We start from the raw sequence: 23,890 nt of genomic DNA, 5'->3' as shown, positions 1-23,890 counted from the left end.
GGAAGTTGTAGGGAAAGAGATGACATGGAGCATCTCAATTCCTATGAGTAGGGATTGGAAAAGAGATGTCATTTGGATCACATCATAGGAACTTTTCTATTGAATCTAGAGATGACATGTATCTCAATTCCTATGAGGAGGGATTAGAAAAGAGATGTAATTTGGTTCATATCATAGGAACTTTTCTATTGAATATACGCTAATGTTTATTTTCCTTTGAAATTAAGGGAGTATAGGAATCCATTCATATGAACCAAGTGGCTCTAAAGCTATAGAAATGATATCATGTTTATTTCCTTTGAAATGTGGAGTATATGAATCTATTCCTATGAACCAATTGGCTCTAAAGGAAAACATCCTATAAAAATCATATCATATAGAGTTCCTATGATATTCCTCGACACTAAAGGATGCTTGAAATTGTTGCGGGTGATACGATGGTATTTCTTTGTAGACTCCTCACCCATCTTTATAGTTACCTCTCGAAGATGAATGAAATGATATATACATGGTATTCTACATGTGCAATTTGGTACACGAAAACTCGGTAAAAGTTTGCGAGGTTCGAATTTTCAATAAAGCTATATGCACTGCATTTCGGAACGGAGGGAGCATACGGCAGTTGCTAACACCCATGTGGAAGATTTGTGTATAGGAGGAGTGGCTGTTCTGTTAAATGACATGGCAAAACTGACACTGTCGGATGCCGATCTAACGGTTCTTACGGCGTTTGTCAGGAAAAGGCTTGTGGCGAACGTTTGTCGGATAACGATTTACGGACACATGCATTGCATTGATACGTGCCCCCTCTCTCTCACGCACACGCACCCTCACGAGTCACGACTCTCCCGAGTCCTCTCGCAGACTCGCACGTCGCACCCATCGTCTATCTGCAGGTAGACGTCACGCACATATGTGCTCTTCACACCCTACCCTCAGAACTTCTAAAAAATAAAAAGACGGCACACATATTTTATTTTAGCTCACATGTCACACACTTATACTATTACTCTTGCGGCGAACGTTCTTTGGGCATAGTATATTGTACTCTCACGAAGAGAACCGATGCACGCATGCACTAGTTCTCTCACACCCACTCGCGGGTACACGTAGGAGTGATTTTTTTTTAAGCTGGTACAACAAAATCACTCCACTATATATAAAAGCAGGAGCCTTAGCGCTTGCTTTACTAGGGTTCCTCTCGTTCACTCTCTCATGCTCTCCAGATCTAAGCAACACATAGGTGGCCACACTTTCTCTCAGCTCACGGCTGGTCACAAATCCGGCCGGACAACCTCGACCGGGGCAGGGGTGTAGGTGCATCATTCACGCTATCGTCGGCGGCGAGGGAGGAGACCAACGGCTGCCCGTGCGTCCCGATCGGCGGCCGTGCCGTTCTCTCCGAGAGAGCGCCGGCTCGGGAGGGCCTCCGACCCCTTCTTCCTCCCTGCGGTATTGTGGCCAAGATGTGGCCTCCTGATGCTGTCTTTGCCACATGCCGACGACCCTCAGGTATATATTCCTTCGAAACCTGCCTTGCTCTACTGCCCAGCTCCCTTCGTGTGGATCCTTTTCTACTTCTGTCCGCTGTTCCAAAGCCACCTAGACTTCTACTATTATTAGAAGTGAAGCTAGTTCATACAGTCGACTCAAAGCGTTGGTTCAAATAGGGAAGAAAGTGGGAAAGCTGTAGCATGACTCTAGGACTTGGTTCTAAGAGGAAACGGAGGAAAGTAGTAATATCTATCACTATTTAAATAACCATATTTCATATTTGCGCAAACAGGGATGTCTGTCTCCATATCGTTTCGGGATGTCTATCTCCGTATCATTTCTATCCGCGCAATCAAAAGCACACACCTCAGTTTTAGTACAACTGCGCAAAATGAGATGGCTATCCCTCGTTGCCGTCGTCTAACCTCCTGTCTTCAAGGTATCCCTACATTGGTAGTAACTAAGGTAGAATGACCAACACAATCTAAAAGAAGCTTATTCGTACGTTTTACTTCCTGATTGAAGTGCAGGGACGAGCGAAAACAACTGCATCCTAGTCCGGAATGCACTTTCTACCAGTTCATCCATGGACCGAGGACTAGCTGGCACGGCTGCACGGCGGTTTTTTGGACAGGTGCGCGGACAAGAGGCATTGTGGTCTGCTTATTTCTGCAAATAGCAGTGCTTAAATTTAGTGGAATGCACAAGCATTTCAGCTGGTCAGTACACTGCATGGTTCAGTTCAGCATTCCAGCTGAGACCACAATTATGATTGGTTATTCTGGAATGATAGAACCTAACCCTGGATGGTGGCAACAAGAAAAAACCAGAGTGAACTCCAGGAAATTTAATCCTGCCGGGAGGCCCTTTGCTCAGAGAAGCTTTGCTTGTTTTTTCCTGATTTGTAAACCTTCTCATAACTTTGTCTTTTGCTGTGAACTAGTATATGTTTGTTATGTTCTATGAATCATTGAGATGTATAAAATTGCTTAACTTATGCTTTTCAAGTTTTTTATGAAGACGAGTTTAATGTGAGTGTTCCACATGAGCGCTGGACTAGCGTGTGAACGTTTGGAATTTATTACATTGTGGCCTCAATTAACTGCATGAACCATTGTAACAAGATACATAGTTGCTTATATGTCAGACAACAGATTGTTGATTGTTAGCTGGTCGATAGCCTAGTGTTGAAGCGAGCTGAGCCAATGTGCCGTCTTTTGCACAACTGCTTACAAGTGTGGTAGCACCAACAGTGTTTACAAGTACTTATGTATACGTCGGCACACGGTTCTCGAACGAGTGATCTATTTCATCAAAACACACACTGCTCGTATGATAAACCGTGACAACTTATGTCTTACCATGCCATATTCATGAAAAAACTAGTGAGGACGCATCTGCTTCGGCAACAATTACGATGGTTCTCACATGATTCAGGGCACAAAAAAGTAGCAGCAGTTCCCATAGACGGATTCAAACAGAGTACTAGCCCCAGAGGGGTCGATAACAGGCAAGGTTCAGATAATTAGACACAATCCAAACTACTATTAAACACTAGCTGGGGCAACTATTTCATGCCTCGATCTAATTTGGGCTGGACACAAGACGAATCTTGCCATGAACATCATCGAGGACGTCCCGCAGTAGCTCAATCCTGTGAACCTTCATGAAGACAACCTTGTGGCCTTTCCACTGATAAACTTGTTTGTGGAGGCATGTCACGTCATCTTCCTGCGTAAGCTTGACAAGAACAGTATGCCTCACAAATGAAGGAGTAGCTTTGAACTTCTTGTGCTTCAGTACACCCTAGACAACACGCCTGACAACAGTGAGGCTGGAATACAAGTCTTCATTGGTATAACCGCAAATGGCTTCCAGGATCCAACAGCCTAAGAACTATGTTTTCCCAGTGCATATATTCAGGTCGTCCGCCTCGTAGCAAGTGACATGTACAACCACACAATCCTTGTCTGCATCAGGGCTCTAATTGAAACATAAATAAATTCTGAATTACTTTTCAGTATAAGAAACACAAGTTATTTAAACCACTATGTATAGCATGGCATCGAAGCTAATAAAATTTTGCATTATTAATCACCACATACTTCCTTTTCTAAAAAAATCACCACATACTTAGATGAAAAACCACAATCGAGATCGGCAAAGAAGGAAATCACCTTGGGCAGCTCAGCGGGGGGGGGGAGACACATCCTCAAAGGGGGAAAACTGCTCCTGCAGTGCCACGGGGGCTGTAACCTCAAACAGGGTGTTGACCATCTCAGTAGTGGCCGTGAGCGTATCTGGGGTCGGCTCGATGGTTGCCTCCATCTTCTTGGAGCTCTCTGTCTCGTGGGGATCAGCCTCCCGCGTCTGCTCCAATATCGGCAGATCTTTGCCTGGTTCTCCTTGGTCCATCATGAAACTGACGAATACTAGGAGACCACTGAAAGGAAAACACAATCGCAATGACAATGAAACAAAAAAGAGAGTGAGGATCGGTTACTGCTTTGCAAAAGTTCTTTTTTTCTCCGAACGAAAATATACCAACATCACAGATCCGCGTACCTTCCCTTCATTCAAAGAGAAGAACAGTGGCAGATGCGAGTGGTGCCTTTCTTGAAGACGGTGAGGGAGAAGGGGATTCAGCGAAGAGTGAAATGATGGTTGCTTCGTCCGTCAAACTTAGACTGCAGGGAGGTGGGGTTTTGTGATACGACTGCTCGTTACTGCCACACTACGACCGGGGTGACTCTCCTCCTGCATACTGCCTTCTAATTTGGTGGATGGCATTTGGGCCCGCGCGCTGCATGGCCCGCATGTCGGTGAACAAAAGTATAACGACATTCAGTAGAGGGAGACGTTTCAATGACCTAGGAGGAGCCAGAAGCGGTAGAGTGTCTCCACTGTACTAGTAGTAATTGTTTTTCTGGGTAGCTGTAGAGTGTCTCCACTGTACTAGCAGTAATTGTTTCTCTGGGCCCAAGACAAAACAGCCCATCCACACTAGTAAATAGTAAAATCAATTCAAAAGCCCATATATTTACTGAATGAGAGGCGCTACCCACACCCAGCACACCGCCCCCCCCCCCAAAAAAAACCTGGGTGCTCTTCTTCCTCCTCGCTCCCACCCACCTCACGTCATCTCGCTCCACTCGTACCCCCAAATTCCTCACTCACTCCTACAGAAAACCCCAACTCCCCTTCTTCCTCACTCCTACAGAAAACCCCCAGCTCCCCTTCTTCTTCGCTCGCACTACGACTAGGCTCGTCATTCGTTACTCTACTCAAATCCGTGAGCACGACGCGACGCCCTCGAGGAAAATGGAGTCGGCTGACCCCAGCGCCAAGAAGATGAGGCTCTCGCCAGCGGTGACGCCGGTTCTAGATCCCGCACCCGGCAGCGCGTGGAGAAGCAGTGACCCCGCCCCACCAGATCCCAGGAACCCGTAGAATCTCGGGTGGACCGCATCAGCGATCTCCCGGACGCCGTCCTTGGGGAGATCATCTCACTTCTCCCCACCAAGGATTGCTGTCGTACCCAAGTCCTCTCAATTCGGTGGTGCCCTCTATGGCGTGCCGTGCCCCTTAATCTCGAATGTCATCAGCTATCTCTCTTCAATGATTTTGAAATCCCCAGAGCCATCATCTCCTCCCACCAGGGCTCCGTTCAAAGCCTCTGCATCCCGTCATGCTACCTGAGCAAGCATACCATGCCCTGCACGGTGGACGCCTGGCTGAAATCCCCTGAATTCACAGAACTACAGCTACTTGAGTTCTGCTATTCCCCTGGAAATCACATACCACATACCGAAATCCATGAACTTGTGCCCTCAACACCGATGTCTATCTCGCGGTTTTCGTCCTCTCTCCACACCGCCACCTTTGCGCTGTGCTACCTACCAGAAAATCTGGTACTAAACCTTCGACTCCCATTTCTCAAAAAACTTTCACTTGTGCGGGTTCGTATATCGGAGGCTTCATTGCACAGCATCATCCACTCCAGTTGCCCCGCGCTGGAGTGCTTGGTGCTTGTTTTCATAGTTAGAATCGGTTGTATCCAAATAAATTCGCCTAACCTTGTAAGAATTGGAATTTATTTTGACGGAAGGTAGCTCATCATCCAAGATGCCCCTTCACTTCAAAGGTTGATCCTTGATTCTAGTTATTCACCGTCGCAAATAACCGTCCTCTCTGCGCCTAAACTGGAGACCTTGGCTGTAATACATGATCTCTGTGCTCATTTCAATATGGTGTTTGGCTCCACAGTTCTTCAGGTACTTTATATTATCATCTACACTTGTAACCATAAGCTGCATTTTAAATTTCTGCGCATAATTTATATATCATCTTGGAGTACACATTTTGTACTAATATAATGTTCTATGCTCAATGAAGAGTTTCTCCATGGATGGCCTATCAATGGTGCTGGATTCTGTCAAGATCTTATATATCCAAATGAATAGTTTTGATCTGAACAAGATTATTGGCTTGCTTCAATGCTTTCCATGTCTGGAGAAGTTGTATATAAAGGTGATAATCTCACGCACATTGGAAGCCCGCATATAGTGTACTAGAATTAACCGTTCAGTTGTTCCTCTTTCGACACTCTTCTTTTAGACCTTAATTGTTTTCAATCTTCATGTCTATTTAGGCAACAGGATGGGGTAAGAAAGTTATAACCAATCGGTGGATTCGTAAGCATCCGGATTTTCTCACTTCTCATGAGATTCGATTGAAGACAATAACGCTAGAACGATATGTAGCCAACCGTGCAAACACAAGATTTGTCACATTCTTCCTGCTGAATGCGAGGTTACTATTGTCCATCAGGATTAAGTTTATCAGTAGCATGGTTTGACGGATGGGTATGTCGAAGAGCAAAAAAAGGAGTTTCAGGTGGGCAAAAGAGCTTCTAAGCGTGTCGGGCTTCTAATTACAACATATTGTGGTCATAATCCAGTAAATTTTACGACCCAGGATGTTCATTCTATGGACCTGACCGATCCATTTGACTGTGACTGCCGAAAACAGTGCTGGAGTTAGATGTTGTTGCCCTTTTCAATCTGTTTTTTTTGTAAACCTCGTGCTTTTGTACAGTTTGTAAGCTGGAGTTAGATGTTCCTGCCCTTTTCAACTCGGTTGTGACTGTCATATTTTCTTTGAAACAAGGAAAATGGCTTGACATTCGTTTAATTTAGAGTGAAATATTGTAACAAATCCCAACCAAGGGAAATAACATCACTCTCGCGGGATGCTTGAGCTCACTGTGCATTACAGAAGCCAAGTGATTAGCCCCCACCTACACCCACAAACTTATTTCGAACTAGCACATCAAATGGGATGTAAATTTTCATAGGAAAGGCTGCATGACCGTGACAGATTTGGATTCTGACATTTGGGACCTGCGAGGAAATAGCCTATCCAAGGTGGTGTCGACTTACTAGCCAGTCAACAAACGATTCTGCCTACCAGCCGTTGGATTGACATCCAACATCTGTCGTGTATCTTCTATCTCTTGTCTTCTTCTTCCTCCAGCCGCCCAAACCAAACCACCCCGTCGGCTCCGCCTGCTCCCGCCTCCCATGGTTGGCTGCGCCTCCGCCGCCCTACCATACGTACCATCCAACATTGGCCAGTCCCTCCCTCTATTCCCCCACACGTCCTGTTATTCTCCGGCAACGTCAGCCCCAACATGCACCCACGCCCGAACCAGTCAACCCTCGTACTCCCCTCCGCCTACGACTGGACCGACGCATCTTCAATGGCTCCTGTTCGTTTCGTCCGAGGCCTCGCCGTCGTCCTCCGCCTTGCGGCCTTGGTTCGCTCGCCGTGCGCGATGCGCCACCCTCTTGCGTTGTCAACGTCGTCAACAACCGAGAGGAACAAGGAGATGACTGTACGTGGAGAGGATGACAGTAGGGACCCACCAGCATCATGGCAGTACGCAAGCAAGTGCCTCTATGGTACAAGCCCAAAAATGTGGTTCCTCCTAATGGTTGGACATCTGGGGCTCACGCCATTGTCAACATAGTCAATAAACGAGAGAATTACACTACGAGCGGCTAACACCAGGGACCCAGCAAGTCGGGCGGTTTTTTTTGAGGAACAAGGAGTTGTTATTTATACTAGTTTTAGCGACGGATCAGGGTAACAACGGGGCTGTGCGGGGGCTGTGGCCCGTCTAGCCAGGGTTTTATTTATGTTTACCACATCATGAGCCCAGTTGTGTTTTTTTCTTGCTGAAAATGGCTGGCCCAGTTCTATTTTTTTAAGAAATACCCAAACAAGGCCTACTTGCTTTATCGGCCCTGCTGGGCTGTAAATCTTTCAAGACGAGGAGAGTTTCATTCGGTTTGCCCAGAAATGGGTTGTACATTTTTAAAACACATCAAACTGGGAATTAGTTTCAATTTTTTTCATTACAAGATCTTAAATTCCATTGATTTTTATGCGTGGACAATTACTTGGATTTTATATTTATATAAATTATTTTTCAAAATAGTTTGAATGTGAATCGATATTTCTGGATTAAAAATAGTTGACCACATCGAAATATGCAAAATTTCGTATACTTTTTAACTGTGGCCACAATATGGGGTGTAATGCTAACAAAAATAAGATGGGCTCCAAAAAAATTCTTAAGAATTAGCAAATGGGCTGTACAATATTAGAAATAATGGCAGATGGGATGTATGCTGTTTTCCACAGATTTGACGCTGACTTGTGCGCCTACTACAGGTTGACGCGTATGCTTTCGTAAAAAAAAGGTTGACACACACGCAACGCTCTGTCAACTTAGTCAACACACGAGAGCAGTGACTGTTCGATGTCCATCCAACGGCTGTCGTGCTTCTTCAATCTCTGCTCCTCATGCTCCAGCCGCTCAAACAAGCGCCGGCGGGACTGCCTACTCCCTCCTCGCGCGGCCGGCTATGCTGTCGCGCAGGCCTCACGGCCCCACCGTACTCCCATCACTGGCCTAGCCATCCCTCTACTCACCCACACATGTTATTCTCCGGCGACGGCAGACGAACCAGTAAACCCTCGTACTCCTTCGCGTGGGAAACAACTGTCGAGTATTCCCTGGCTCTGTGTCGTTCCCTTCCTAGGCCTCACCGTCGTCCACCGCCCTGGTGCTCTTGGCGCGGCCTGGTCAACATGGTCAATGATTGACATACATCGAAAGTGGACTGTACGTGGAGAGGCTGATAGCTGGGTCCACGGCCGCACGCAAGGAAATGCCTCCTTAATACGCGCAAAATAATGATTCCTCCACCTGACAGCTAGGACCCACAGGAAGGGCCTCTGTATTTCGTGAAAAAAACGTTCCCCCCGCTGACAGGTCGGACCCACCAGCTATATCTTCGCACGCAAGAAAGTGCCTCCTTATTACACCCAAAAAAATGAATACCCCCTGCTAGCTGAGACCCACCATATTGTTGGGCTGACTTGTGGGCCTACTAAGTTGACGGGGACGGAGGGCTTTGTCAACTTAGTCAATACTCTAGTGACCGTACGATGTCCATCCAACGGCCATAGTGCTTCTTCAGCCTCTGGTCTTCTTGCTCCAGCTGCCCAAAGCAGCGCCGGTCGTGCCGCCTGCTCCTGTCTCCCGTGGCCAGCCGTGCTACCGCGGAGGCCTCACCGCCCCCATACTACTCCCACCACTGGCCAGGCCATCCCTCCACTCACCCACACCTCCTGTTATTCTGCGGCGACGGCAGCCACACACCGCAGCCGAACCAGTGAACGCTCGTACTCATCTCCGCGTGGGCATCCACTGCCGCGTCTTGCCCGGCTCCGCGTCGTCCCCTTCCTAGGCCTCGCCGTCGTCCACCGCCGTGGAGCTCTCGGCGCGGCGTGGTCAATGCGGTCAATGACCGACTTCCATCGGAAGAGTACTGTACGTGGAGAGGCAGATAGCTGGGTCCACGGCAGCCGCAAGGAAGTGCCTCCTTATTACGTGGAAAATAATTATTCATCCACGTGACAGTGGGGACCCACCGGACGGGCCACCAGTATTTTGCGAAAAAAATCGTTTCCCCCTGACTGCTGGGACCCATCGGACAGGCCACCGTATTTAAAAAAAAAATGTTCCCCCCGCTGTCAGCTTGGACCCATCGGAAGTGCCTTCTTATTACGCACAAAAAAATGAATACTCCCCCAGCTAGCTGGGACCCACCTTGGTGGGAGGATGACTTGTGGGCCTACTAAGTTGACCGGGACGAAGGGCTTTGTCAACTTAGTCAATATGAACGATTCTAGCTCCAGTGACCGTACGATGTCCATCCAACGGCCATAGTGCTTCTTCAACCTCTGGTCTTCTTGCTCCAGCCGCCCAAAGCAGCGCCGGTCGTGCCGCATGCTCCTGCCTCCCGTGGCCGGCTGTGCTGCCGCAGAGGCCTCACCGCCCCCTACTATTCCCACCGCTGGCCAGGACCTACGGCGACAGCAGCCTCACACCGCAGCCGAACCAGTGAACCCTCATACTCCCCTCCGCGCAGGCTTCCACTGTCGTGTCTTCCACGGCTCCGTGACGTCCCCTTCCTAGGCCTCGCCGTCGTCCACCGCCGTGGTGTTCTCCGCGCGGCATGGTCAACGTGGTCAAGGAACGACTTCCATCGGAAGAGTAGTGTACATGGAGAGGCTGACAGCTGGGTCCACGGCCACAGCCCAGTTTTTTGTGATATGCCAAGTAAGTCGCTGGTCAAGCCTGTTGGGCTGCAAATCTTTCAAGACGAGGAGAGCTTTCATTCGGTTGGCCAAGAAAATGGCCCATCAGTAATGAGAAATGGGTTGTACATTTTTAAAACACATCAAACCGGCAATTAGTTTTGAATATCTTTTTTTCATTTCAAGATTTTAAATTACATTAATTTTTATGCATGGAGAATTTGTTGGATTTTATATTGATATACATTTATTTTTAAAATCAGTTCGAATGTGAGTCAAAATTTCAGGATTAAAAACAGTTCGGACCGCATCAAAATATGCAAAATTTCATATAATTTTTTAACCATGGCCACAATATGGGCTGTAATGTTAACAAAAAGAATATGGGCTCCAAAAAACCCTTAAGAATTAGCAAATGGGCTGTAAATTATTAGAAATAATGGCAGATGGGTTGTATGTTGTTTTCCACAGATTTGAGGCTTTCCTAAAAAAAGGTTGACGCACAAGCACTGACTGTTGGATGTCCATCCAACGGCCGTCGTGCTTCTTCAATCTCTGCTCTTCCTGCTCGAGCCACTCAAAAAAGCGCCGGCGGGACTGCCTGCTCCCTCCTCCCCGCGGCCGGCTGTGCTGCCGCGCAGGCCTCACCGCCCCACCGTACTCCCATCGCTGGCCTAGCCATCCCTCTACTCACCCACACCTGCTGTTATTCTCCGGCGACGGCAGACGAACCAGTAAACCCTCGTACAGTCGTACTCCCCTCCGCGTGGGAAACAACTGCCGAGTCTTCCCTGCCTCCGTGTCGTCCCTTCCTAGGCCTCGCCGTCGTCCACTGCCGTGGTGCTCTCGGCGCGGCGTGGTCCATGTGGTCAACGACCTACTTCCATCGGAAGAGTACTGTGCGTGGAGACGCTGACAGCTGGGTCCACAGCCGCAGCAAGGAAGTGCCTCCTTATTACGCGCAAAATAGTTATTCCTCCACCTGACAGCGGGGACCCATCGGACGGGCCACCGTATTTTGTGAAAAAAATGTTTCCCCCCTGACTGTTGGGACCCACCAGCTACACCTTCGCACGCAAGGAAGTGCGTCTGGGCAAAAAAACAAAACGATTCGCCCCCCCTGACTGCTGGGACCCACCAGCTAAATCTTCGCACGCAAGGAAGTGTCTGACAGTCGGGACCCACCTGGTCAAAGCATACGTAGCGTTGTCATTCTGGTCACGAACGTGTACGTACATATATACTGGTGGATATAGAGGCGCGCACGTGTCGTAGTAGAGGCGCGCACGTAGCATGTATACACGTACATACAACGGCCACATACATACAACGGCCAGGGTGCAAGAAAGAAAATACGGCCACGTATGTGTACATACGGGCGGGGTCTCGAACGCCTACTCGCGCATATGTACGGCGAGGGCTCGTTGACATGGTTGGGTCGAAATGGAGAAACAGCGTCGTGGTCGTGTTCATGGGGAGGCAACGGAATGTGTTGTATTCATGGGGAGGCAATGGAATGCGTCGTGTTCATCGGGAGGCAACGGAACGTGTGGGAACCAACCGGCTGGGTCAGAACGGAATGCGTGGTCATGTTCATCGAGAGGGCTTGGACGGAACAGGCGATGGGAACGAGGCCTGGCGTACCGCGGAACGGAGGAAACAGCCTTGTGTTCGACCGGCCACATTCGAAACAGGATCCTGTTCATCGGGAGGGGTCTGGCGTACCGCAAAACGGACAAAACGGACCTCCTACGGTCGAAACGGCGGTCCTGTTGATCGGGAGGGGTGTGGCGTACCGCAAAACGGATGAAACAGACCTCCTACGGTCGAAGCGGGGGTCCTGTTGATCGGGAGGGGTGTGGCGTATGGCTAAACGGACGAAACGGACCTCCTACGGTCAAAACAGGGGTCCTATTCTTCGGGAGGGGTGTGGCGTACCGCAAAACAGGACTCCACGGGATACTGTTCATCTCCACCGTTGACCTCCTCCAGCCTCCACGGGCTACCGTCGACCTCCTCCAGCCTCCACGAGCTCTTGTTCATCCAGCCTCCATCGCGCGCTACTCCACCGGCTACTGTTCAACCACCCCTCCATGGGCACCCCTCCATCGTCTACTGTTCATCCAGCCCTCCACACCACGGGGTCCTGTTCAACCACCCCTCCACAGGCACCCCTCCACCATCTACTGTTCATCCAGCCCTCCTCACCACGGGGTCCTGTTCATCCAGAGGCAACGCCACCGCTCACTGTTCATCCACCCCCCCCCCCCCGCAACGCTCACTGTTCATCCAATCGATCGGCTTCAGTTAGCAGCAGTAGCGAAGGAATCGCTCGATCGTGTTCAGTTAACAGCCATCGATCGATCGCTCGGGTTCAGTAACGCGTAGCGTGCAGTGCAATCGCTCGGGTTCAGTTAGAGCCCAACGCCTCGCTCGGGTTCAGTTAGAGCCAACGCCTTGCACACACACGTACGTGTACGAGAGAAACGCGCATCGCTCGGCCCCCAAGCTCCCACCGTAACCGGGAACTCCCCGAAATTTTCCTTGCCCTCGCTTCTACCATGGTTTTTTCCGTCATGGATGGCCGAAAGAATGTCATGCAGCTGCGTCTCCAGCCCGTCCAGGACGAAAAGCCCATTTTCTGTCATGATTTTTGTCATAGAAGTAGGAGCGCACCACATCTATGATGATACCGGGTTTTGTCACAATTATCGTCATAGAAGTGTCATATGTATGACAGAAAAAAATTTCGTTCGGCCCAAAATGTCATGGATGTGTCTTTTTTTTGTAGTGTGTACTTTGTTGTTGCAAGTTTTACGTAGCTGCTATGGGCTGAGCAAGAACCGTTCTTACCTACGCATCAAAAACCACAACGTGGTATAGTGATTGCTTTTTGATCTTCAGAAAGAACCATGCTCATTGAATCTGATTCAACTAAAGCTGGAGAAACAGACACCCACTAGCCACCTGTGTGCGAAGCACATCGGTAGAACCAGTCTCGCGTAAGCGTACGCGTAATATTGATCTGGGCCGCTTCATCCAACAATGCCGCTGAATCAAGAATCAACTAGTGACGGCAAGCAATATGTATATACCCACGCCCACAACTCCTTTGTGTTCTACTCGTGCATATAACATCTACGCATAAACCTGGCTCTCATACCACTATTGGGGAACGCAGTAATTTCAAAAAGATTCCTACGCACACGCAAAATCATGGTGATGCATAGCAACGAGAGGGGAGAGTGTCGTCCATGTACCCTTGTAGACCGTAAGAAGAAGCGTTATGAGAACGTGGTTGATGTAGTCGTACGTCTTCACGATCCGACCGATCCAAGTACCGAACGTACGGTACCTCCTAATTCAGCACACGTTCAGCTCGGTGACGTCCCACGAACTTCGATCTAGCAGAGCTTCGAGGGAGAGTTCCCTCAGCACGACGGCGTGATGACGGTGATGAGGATGCTACCGACGCAGGGCTTCGCCTAAGCACCGCTACGATATGACCGAGGTGGATTATGGTGGAGGGGGGCACCACACACGGCTAAAAGATCAACTGATCAATTGTGTGTCTTGGGGTGCCCCCTGCCCCCGTATATAAAGGAGCAAGGGGGAGGCCGGCCGGCCCTAGCAAGGTGCGCCAGGAGGATTCCTACTCCCACCGGGAGTAGGATTCCCCCTTCCCTAGTTGGACTAGGAGAGAAGGAAGGGGGAGAGAGGGAGGGAGGAAAGGGGGGCGCCGCCCCCCCCCCCTCCTAGTCCAATTCGTACCAGAGGGAGAGGGGGCGCGCGGCCTACCCTGGTCTCCTCTCTCTCTCTCCACTATGGCCCAATAGGGCCCATACATTTACCGGGGGGTTCCGGTAACCTCCCGGTACTCCGATAAAATCCCGATTTCACTCGGAACCATTCCGATGTCCAAATATAGGCTTCCAATATATCAATATTTATGTATCGACCATTTTGAGGCTCCTCGTCATGTCTGTGATCATATCCGGGACTCCGAACTACCTTCGGTACATCAAAACACATAAAATCATATTATCGATCATCACCATACTTTAAGCGTGCGGACCCTACGGGTTCGAGAACTATGTAGACATGACCGAGACTTGTCTCCGATCAATAACCATGTAGCGACCCGACCTCCGACGGTCAAATCTTTGTGTTCAGTGTCATCCCTGGATCGGTAATGCTGACACACACAGTACTCGAAGGATTTATAACAGAGTAGCAATCACACACTTATTACATCAAATATCTCAAAAGAGAACTTATTACAATAAATAGGGCTTAAGGCCATCTAATATGATAACAACGGAAGGCTTGGAAGATAAAGTGAGTCCATCAACTCCAACGGCATAGCTGAGTGCATGACAAACGACCTATGGCACCTTTCTCATCGTCTGAAAAGGTTGCAACATGATATGTTGCAGCCCGAAAACGGGTCAGCACATGGAATATGCTGGCAATATAACACAGTAGAGCAATGAACAGATAAATGCTATCACTACATGCATACATGGCTGGTGGAGGCTCTATGGTTATATTGTTTTTGCTAAAAGCCAATTTTTCCCTACATCAAAGGAATAAATTTTATTTAACTATCATGGTGGTTGAAACATCAATGAGAGGGTTCCTCCAACTCAATCCCCATTAAAGTAATCATTAACAACCCAACAAATTAATTTAGAGTGATGAGATCAAATCAATAATTCAAGTACCAGATACTCAAGATGTCCATAACCGAGGACACGGCTAATCATGATTAGATTATACACTCTGCAGAGGTTTGCGCACTTTTCCCCACAAGACTCGATCTCCTCCGTTGGATTTCTCGCACTACATGGTGTTTGAGAAATGGATGACCGAGACACAGTCTTTTAGAAGCATTAACTCTAACCCCGGGTAGACAGTACCAACCTACATCCCCTACATCTGCTAGCCTACCACTGGAAGAGGTCATGCAACATACTCAACTATGCCAGAGCCCATAATGGCTTGTGGCTGCACACATAAGTTTCTAGCATGAATAATATTATGATCCCTTTGGGCCTGGGTGGCAGACCGTAGGATGATCATATGGGTCCTCCGGGATATCCTAGGACAACACTGGATTCTCCAGGTGCCCACAAGCAATCCACCCAGATGTGTGTTAAAGTTGCCACCTTAGGTTGAACCATTAATTAACATACTCACATCTGTCATGGATACACTCAAACCCAATCCACATCTATGAGCATAGCACGTCAATAAGCATAACATAGAAGTAACTCCCAAGGGTTTGATAATAAAAAGGCAATAGGTTCTACCTCATCATCTACTTCCCAATAACCACAAGTTAATCACATCCTAATCATGCAATGTTTTAGGATTGTAACTAATGCATAAAAACTGGGTATGAAAAGAGTATGATCAATGTGTTACTTGCCTTGCTGACGATCTGCAAAACCTAGTGACTCGTAGTAGCACGCTTCGCACTCCGAGTATTCTATCCCAAGCAAACAATAGCATACATAAGCAATCAAGCAAAGATGCACAGGTAAAACTCAAATAAGAAGATCTAACCAGAAAGTTCAACTGAAGAACTTAGGTTTGCAAAAAGAATCAAATCAAACGGAGCAACGAAACTCAAACTGCGAAAGAAACAAGATGCGATTACTAATCTGGACTAAAGTCAAATTTTACAGAACCAAAATCTTTTTCAAGTTGGTTAAACAGAAAGAGGGCTTCGAGACAAAGATCGAGGCACTTGAATCGCCTAATTCCGATAAACGAGCGAAAAGATAAACTAAAACGAAGATCAGGGCAGAAATCGCGATCGAAAATAATCGCGGAAAAACCCTGGAAAAAGAAAAACCGATGAACAGGCTAACAAACGAACGTTCACTATCTGTGACTAACGAATGAACACCGTTTGTTAAAACGAACGTACGGACGAACGTCTGCTATTTAACTAAACCGGGAAAACCGAAACAAAACCTTTCTAAAATAAAAAAACGAGATCTAGGGTTTCGGAATAAAACCGATCGGTTTTCTCACAAAAACCAACGGCGGCGGCTACCTCCGGTGACGATCGTAGAGGCGGCGGTGGGACGGCGGTGCGGCTCCGGGCAACTCCGGCGGGGCGGCTCTGGCGACGGGCGACCCTGGCGGCGGCGGCGGGGTCGGCGGCAGGGTGGTGCGGCGGTGGGCGACGAGGCGGCGGCGGATCCGGTGGCGGCGGCGCGCATTGGGCTAGGGTTTGGGGCGCGGTGGGGTGGACTGGCGGCTCGGGGCTGCGGCTCTTAAAGGGCCGGCCGGGTCAGTGTCCCGGGCGGACACGGCCTGGTAAGGTCGGTAACTTTTTAAAAAAAATATTCCAACGCGGAGAAAAACGAAATGGACTCCAAAACTCCTGAAATAATTTTTCCTCGTCCTATAAAAATATAGCGGACAAAGTGAACATTTATTTGGGCTTCTAATGCAATTTTGAAAAACGCATATTTTTCCTAATTCAAATAAAATTGCAATAAACTCCAAATAAAATTTATTTATTGATTTTAATATTTTTCCTCCAATATTTCATTTATTTTGGAGAATTCATATTATCTCCTCTCATATATTTTAATATGAAATATTCTCGGAGAGAATTTTTTTTAAAACCAAAATGATCCTTGTTTCAATATTTGATAAAATTCAAATATGAAAAACGTGAAATCCCCAACTCTCTCCGTGGGTCCTTGAGTTGCTTAGAATTTCGAGGATCGCGAAACGAAATGCAATAAAATATGATATGCATGAAAGACCTATGTATAACATTCCAAATTGAAAATTTGGGATGTTACAAACCTACCCCCTTAAGATGAATCTCGTCCCCGAGATTCGGATTGGCTAGAAAATAGGTGTGGGTGGTCCTTAAGTAGATTATCCTCGGTATGATGGCTCCACAGAACTTTGCAAAACTTGATAACCTTGCTGCGAGTAACTCGGCTGGCAAATTCGAGAATCTTGACAGGTTTCTCCTCATATGTCAAATCACTGTCCAACTGAATTTCTTCCAGGGGCACTGTATCTCTCAAAGGAATATCGGGCATCTCTGCATGGCACTTCTTCAACTAGGAAACGTGAAACACATCATGAACTCCCGACAGTCCTTCGGGTAACTCCAACTTGTAGGCAACCTCTCCCATGCATTCTAAGACACGGTACGGTCCTACAAATCTCAGGGCTAACTTTCCCTTAACTCCAAAACGTTTAACTCCTCGCAAGGGTGACACTCGCAGATATGCTCTATCTCCGATTTCATAGACTACCTCCTTGCGTTTCGAGTCTGCATAACTCTTCTGTCTGGACTAAGCTACCTTCAGTCTATCTCGAATCAGCTTAACCTTCTCTTCTGACTCTTTAATCAAATCCGGACCAAACAACTGACGGTCTCCAACCTCATCCCACATCAACGGTGTTCGGCATCTTCTTCCATACAGGGCTTCAAACGGTGCCATCTTCAAACTGGCCTGGTAACTATTTTTGTATGAGAACTTTGCGTAGGGCAAATTATCATCCCAACTAGATCCATAATCTAATGCACAAGCTCTTAACATGTCCTCCAGAATCTGATTGACTCTCTCGGTCTGTCCATCTGTCTGCGGGTGAAAAGATGTACTGAACTCCATCCTGGTACCCAAAGTCTGGTGCAGCTGGTGCCAAAAATTTGAAGTAAACTATGTTCCTCTATCTGATACGACGGTCCTCGGAACTCCGTGCAGACATACGATCCTGGTCATGTATATCTTGGCCAACTTCGCACTTGTATAAGTGGTTTTCACTAGGATAAAGTGAGCTACTTTGGTCAAACGATCCACTACTAACCAGATAGAATCATATCCCGATCGGGTCCTGGGCAATCCGGTGATAAAATCCATGCCAAGCTTGTCCCACTTCCATTCGGGTATCGGCATAGGCTGCAGTAATCTTGCTGGTTTCTGATGTTCTGCCTTCATTCTCTGACATACATCACATACGGCTACATACTCGGCAATATTCTTCTTCATTCCAGTCCACCAAAAATGCTCCTTCAAATCCAAATACATCTTGGTGTTTCCGGGGTGTATCGAGTATGGCGAGTCATGAGCTTCCTGAAGTATCAACTTCCTTATCTCTGCATTATTGGGCACATAAACACGGTCCTCAAACCACAAGGTGTCGTGCTCATCTTCACGAAAACCATTGACTTTTCCATCACCCATCTTCTCCTTTATTGCAGCAATTTGTTTGTGATCCTTCCGAGCTTCTCGAATCTTTCCCAATAATGTTGACTGAACCTCCAATGTTGCACAAAACCTCGAGGGACTATCTCCAAACATAGCTCCCTGAGATCTTCTGCTAACTCCTTTGGTAATCCTCTGTTTACGAGGGTATTGACATAACTCTTCTGGCTCAAAGCGTCTGCTACGACATTGGCCTTTCCTGGATGATAGTGCAACTTCATATCATAATCCTTTATGAGCTCCAACCATCTCCTTAATCTACTTCTTGATCTCCTCTAGATCATTTGCGGACATCTAATATGGTCTCTTCGATATCGGTCCGGTGCCTGGCAATAGCTCTATCAAAAACTCGATGTCTTGATTTGGCGGCATGCTTAGTAACTCCTCTGGAAATACATCTGGGTAATCCTTCACTACCAGCACTTCCTCCTGAACAACTCCCATGAGAGAATTTACTTGGGTCCTTCTCGGCACATGCCTGGAAACATACTAGATCCTTTTTCCCTCCGGGGTGGTGAGTAGAATAGACCTTCTAGCACAGTCCAAACCTTGTGACTCCAAAATTACTAGGTCTGAGGGGAAAACATGGCTACCAATGGTTAAGGGTATCCGATCGCACCATCGGCTGGCCATATACTCTGCACCGGGTGAGCTCACTAGCAAGGGTGTCCTAAGGGATAAGGTGGTTAACTTAAATTTGTCCACAAATCCCCTTGAAATGTATGAATGCGTCCACAAATCCCCTTGAAATGTATGAATGCGATGCACCAGTATAAAAAAGAACAACTGTAGTAAATGACTTAACCAAAAACTTACTGATAACTGCATCAGGCTGCTCTTCAACCTCCTCCACGTTCATGTGGTTCACTTGTCCCCTGTTGAAAGGGTTGGGCTTCTTCCCAGTGCTTCCATTTCCATTACCATTCATTGATTCTGAACACTCACTGGCATAGTGTCCAGTCTTCCCGCACTTGAAACAAGTAATGTGACTTAGGTCCCTCTTGGCGGGTGTGGCTGGAGTGGAGCGGTTCTGATTACTTCTTGCTCCATTCCCATTCCCATTCTTGGGGCCATTGTGGTTATGAGAACTCCCTCCATTGTGAGTATGGCCTCCATGGTTATGGGTATATCCTATCGAGTTCGGGCTTAAACGAGGCTTCTACTGAGCTCTGGAAATGTACTTTCCTTGTCCATACTTCCTCTTGCGGCTCTCAATCTGCTGATGCTTCCCTTCCATCATAAGAGCCTTGTCTACCAACTCCTAGTAGTTGTTAAATGTTGCCACCATCAACTGTATGCTCATCTCATCATTAAGCCCTTCCATAAACTTCTCCTGCTTCGCGGCATTTGTGGCCACATCATCAGGGGCATAACGAGATAACTTACTAAACTCATCTACGTACTAAGCCACGATACGATTTCCTTGGTGCAAGTTGCGAAACTCATGCTTCTTCATGCTCATAGCTCCAGTTGAGACATGGGCTGTGCGGAATGCATGCTGAAACTGATCCCAGGTGATATTGGCTATAGGGAAAGTGGCTGTGTAATTCTCCCACCATGATGCTGCTGGTCCATCCAATTGGTGTGCGGCGAAACGCACCTTCTCAGCATCTGTGCAACCTGCGGTGGTCAACTCCCTTCCAATCTTGCGTAGCCAGTCATCAGCAACTATTGGCTCGGTGCTACTAGAAAACACCGGCGGCTGTAACCTCAGAAAGCGGGCTAAGTTGTCAACTGGATGTAGCGACCCGACCTCAAATGGTCAAGTCTCTGTGCTTCAGTGTCATCCCTGGATCGATAATGCTGACACACACAGTACTCGACGATTTATAACAAAGTAGCAATCACACACTTATTACATCGAATGTCTCCAAAGAGAACTTATTACGATAAATATGGCTTAAGGCCATCTAATATGATAACAACGGAAGGCTTGGAAGATAAAGTGAGTCCATCAACTCCAACGGCATAGCTGAGCTGCATGGCAACAACATAACGAACCTTAATCCTTGTCTGAAAAGTCTGCAACATAATACGTTGCAACCCGAAAATGGGTCAGCACATGGAATATGCTGGCAGAGTAACACAGTAGAGCAAGAACAGAATAATGCTATCACTACATGCATATTTGTCTGGTGGAAAGCTCTATGGTTACAGTTTTTGCGAAAAGCCAATTTTTCCGACAACAAAGGAATAGATTTTAATTTAACTATCATGGTAGTTGAAACATCATTGAGAAGGTTCCTCCAACTCAATCCCAATTAAGGTAATTAACAACCCAACAATATTAATTTAGAGTGATGAGATACTTAAGATACTCCAAGTACTAGATACTCAAGATTGTCCATACCCGGGGACACGGCTAACCATGATTAGTTTGTACACTCTGCAGAGGTTTGTGCACTTTTCCCCACAAGACTCAATCGCCTACGTTGGATTTCTCACACTACATGGTGTTTGAGAAACAGATGACCGAGACACAGTCTTTCAGAAACATTAACTCTCTACTCCGGGCAGACCATACCAAACCTACAATCCCACTACCTGCTGATCCACCCCTTCAAGAGCTTCACGTAACTTACTCAACTATGCTAGAGCCTATAATAGCTTGTGGCTGCACACGGAAGTTTCTAGCATGAATAATCTCAGTTCCCTTTGAGCCTGGGTGGCGGTCCATAGGAAGATCACACGGGTACTCCGGGATTTCCAAAAAATACAGGCAACACTGGGTACTCCAGGTGCCTCAATCCACCCAGATGTGTATTTAAGTTGCCACCTTAAGTTGAACCATTAATTAACAATCTCACATCTGTCATGGATTTCACTCTACCAAACCACGTCTACGAGCATAGCATAGCAATATAAGCAACGCGTAAGAGTAACTCCCAAGGGTTTAAATGCAACGGGGTAATAGGTTCTACCTCATCAACTACTTCCCAACCCACATGTTAATGACATCCTAACCATGCAATGTTTGAGGATTGGAACTAATGCATAAAAACTGGGTGCTAAAGGGGTATGATCAAAGTGTTACTTGCCTTGCTAACGATTCACGTAACCTAGAGACTCCAAATAACACGCTTCGCACTCCGGGAATTCTATCGCAAACAAACAATAGCATACATAAGCAATCAAGCAAAGAAGCATGGGTACAACTCAAATAAGAAGATCTAACCAGAAAGTTCAACTTCAGAACTCCGCTGCAAAAAGAACCAAATCAAACGGAGCAACAAAACTCAAACGGCGAAAGAAACAAGATCCCTTTACTAATCTGGACCTAGGTCAAATTTTACAGTAGCAAAAACTTGTGCAAGTTGGTTAAGAGGAAAGAGGGTCTCGAGACGAAGATCTAGGCGCTTGAATCGCCTGATTCCGACTATCGAGTGAAAAGATAAACTAGAACGAAAATCGGATCAGAAATAACCGTGGAAAAATCCGATAAAAGAAAACTAACGAACAGGCTAACGAACGAGCATTCGTTATCTGTAACTAACGAGCGAAAACCGTTCACTAAAACGAACGTCCGGACGAACATCCGCTAAAAAGGAAAACCGGAAAAAAAACGGCGAACCGAAAAAAATGAGTTAGGGTTTTCTAAAAAAACAAATCAGTTTTCTAAAAAAACCAATGGCGACGGCGCGCTACCTCGTTGGATACGGCGGGGTGCAGCTCCGGCAGCGCTAGCGGCGGCGCGGGCTGCGGCAGGCGGCGGGGCTGGCGGTGGTATTTAAAGGGGGCGGGGGGCGGTGTTCCTTGGGCGAGGGGGCGCCCGAGGAGGAGTCCGGCTCGGACTCCCCTCAGCGTCCGTGCTCCACACGGCGGCGCGCGCGAGGGAGACGGCGGCGGAACGGGCCGGCTGGGCTTCGGCCCAGCTTGGTCCGGAAACTTTTTTAAAAATAATTCCGCCAAAACTAAGAAAAATCCTAGAAAATAAAATAAAAATCTAAAAATGCCAAAACAAATTTTCACCATCTAAATGTAATATTTAGAACGAGATGAATATTTTCTTGGCCCTAAAATGCAATTTTGAAAACGTGCAATTTTTCTAAGGCAAACAAAATTGCAATAAAATCCAAATAAAAACAAATATTGATTTTAATATTTTTCCTCCAATATTTCATTTATTTTGGAGAAGTCATATTATCTCCTCTCATATATATTAATATGAAATATTTTTGGAGAGAAAAATAATTAAAACCAAAATCCTCATTTTAAAATTTGATAAAATCAAATTTGAAAACCGGGGAAATCCCCAACTCTCTCCGAGGGTCCTTGAGTTGCTTAGGATTTCGAGGATCGCGAGACGAAATGCAATAAAATATTATATGCAAGAATGAACTATGTATAACATTCCAAATTGAAAATTTGGGATGTTACAAACCTACCCCCCTTAAGATGAATCTCGCCCTCGAGATTCGGGTTGGCTAGAAAATAGGTGTGGGTGGTCTTTGCGAAGATCATCCTCTCGTTCCCACGTGGCTTCGTCCTCGGTATGATGGCTCTACTGAACTTTGCAAAACTTAATAACCTTGCTGCGGGTGACTCGATTGGCAAACTCCAAAATCTTGACTGGCTTCTCCTCATAAGTCAAGTCATTGTCCAACTGAAAAGCCTCCAAGGGTACGGCATCTCTTAGTGGTATGTCAGACATCTCAGCATGGCACTTCTTCAACTGGGAAACGTGAAACACATCGTGAACTCCTGACAGTCCTTCAGGTAACTCCAACTTGTAGGAAACTTCTCCCATCCATTCCAAAACACGATACGACAATACAAATCTCGGGGCTAACTTTCCCTTAACTCCAAAACGTTTCACTCCTCGCAAAGGTGATACTCGTAGATATGCTCTTTCTCCAATTTCATAGGTTACCTCCTTGTGTTTCAAATCTGCATAACTCTTCTGTCTGGACTGAGCTATCTTCAGTCTATCCCGAATCAGTTTAACCTTCTCCTCAGACTCTTTGATCAAGTCTGGTCCAAACAACTGTCGATCTCCAACTTCATCCCACATCAACGGTGTTCTGCACCTTCGGCCGTACAGGGCTTCAAACGGTGCCATTTTCAAACTGGCTTGGTAACTATTGTTGTATGAGAACTCTGCGTAAGGCAGATTGTCATCCCAACTAGATCCATAATCTAGCGCACAGGTTCTCAACATGTCCTCCAGAATCTGGTTGACTCTCTCGGTCTGTCCATCCATCTGCGGGTGAAATCATGTACTGAACTCCAATCTCGTTCCCAAAGTCTGGTGCAGCTGATGCCAAAACTTTGAAGTAAACTGTGTTCCTCTATCTGATACGATGGTCCTCGGAACTCCATGCAGACATACGATCCTGGTCATATATATCTTGGCCAACTTGGCACTGGTATAAGTTGTTTTCACCGGGATAAAGTGTGCCACTTTGGTCAAACGGTCAACTACTACCCATATAGAATCATATCCTAATTTGGTCCTGGGCAATCTGGTGATAAAA

Source organism: Triticum urartu, chromosome 3A (genome assembly GCF_056163025.1).
Source record: "Triticum urartu cultivar PI428250 chromosome 3A, HENAU_Tu73, whole genome shotgun sequence".
Classification (NCBI taxonomy): domain Eukaryota; kingdom Viridiplantae; phylum Streptophyta; class Magnoliopsida; order Poales; family Poaceae; genus Triticum; species Triticum urartu.
This window is presented reverse-complemented; position numbering follows the sequence as displayed.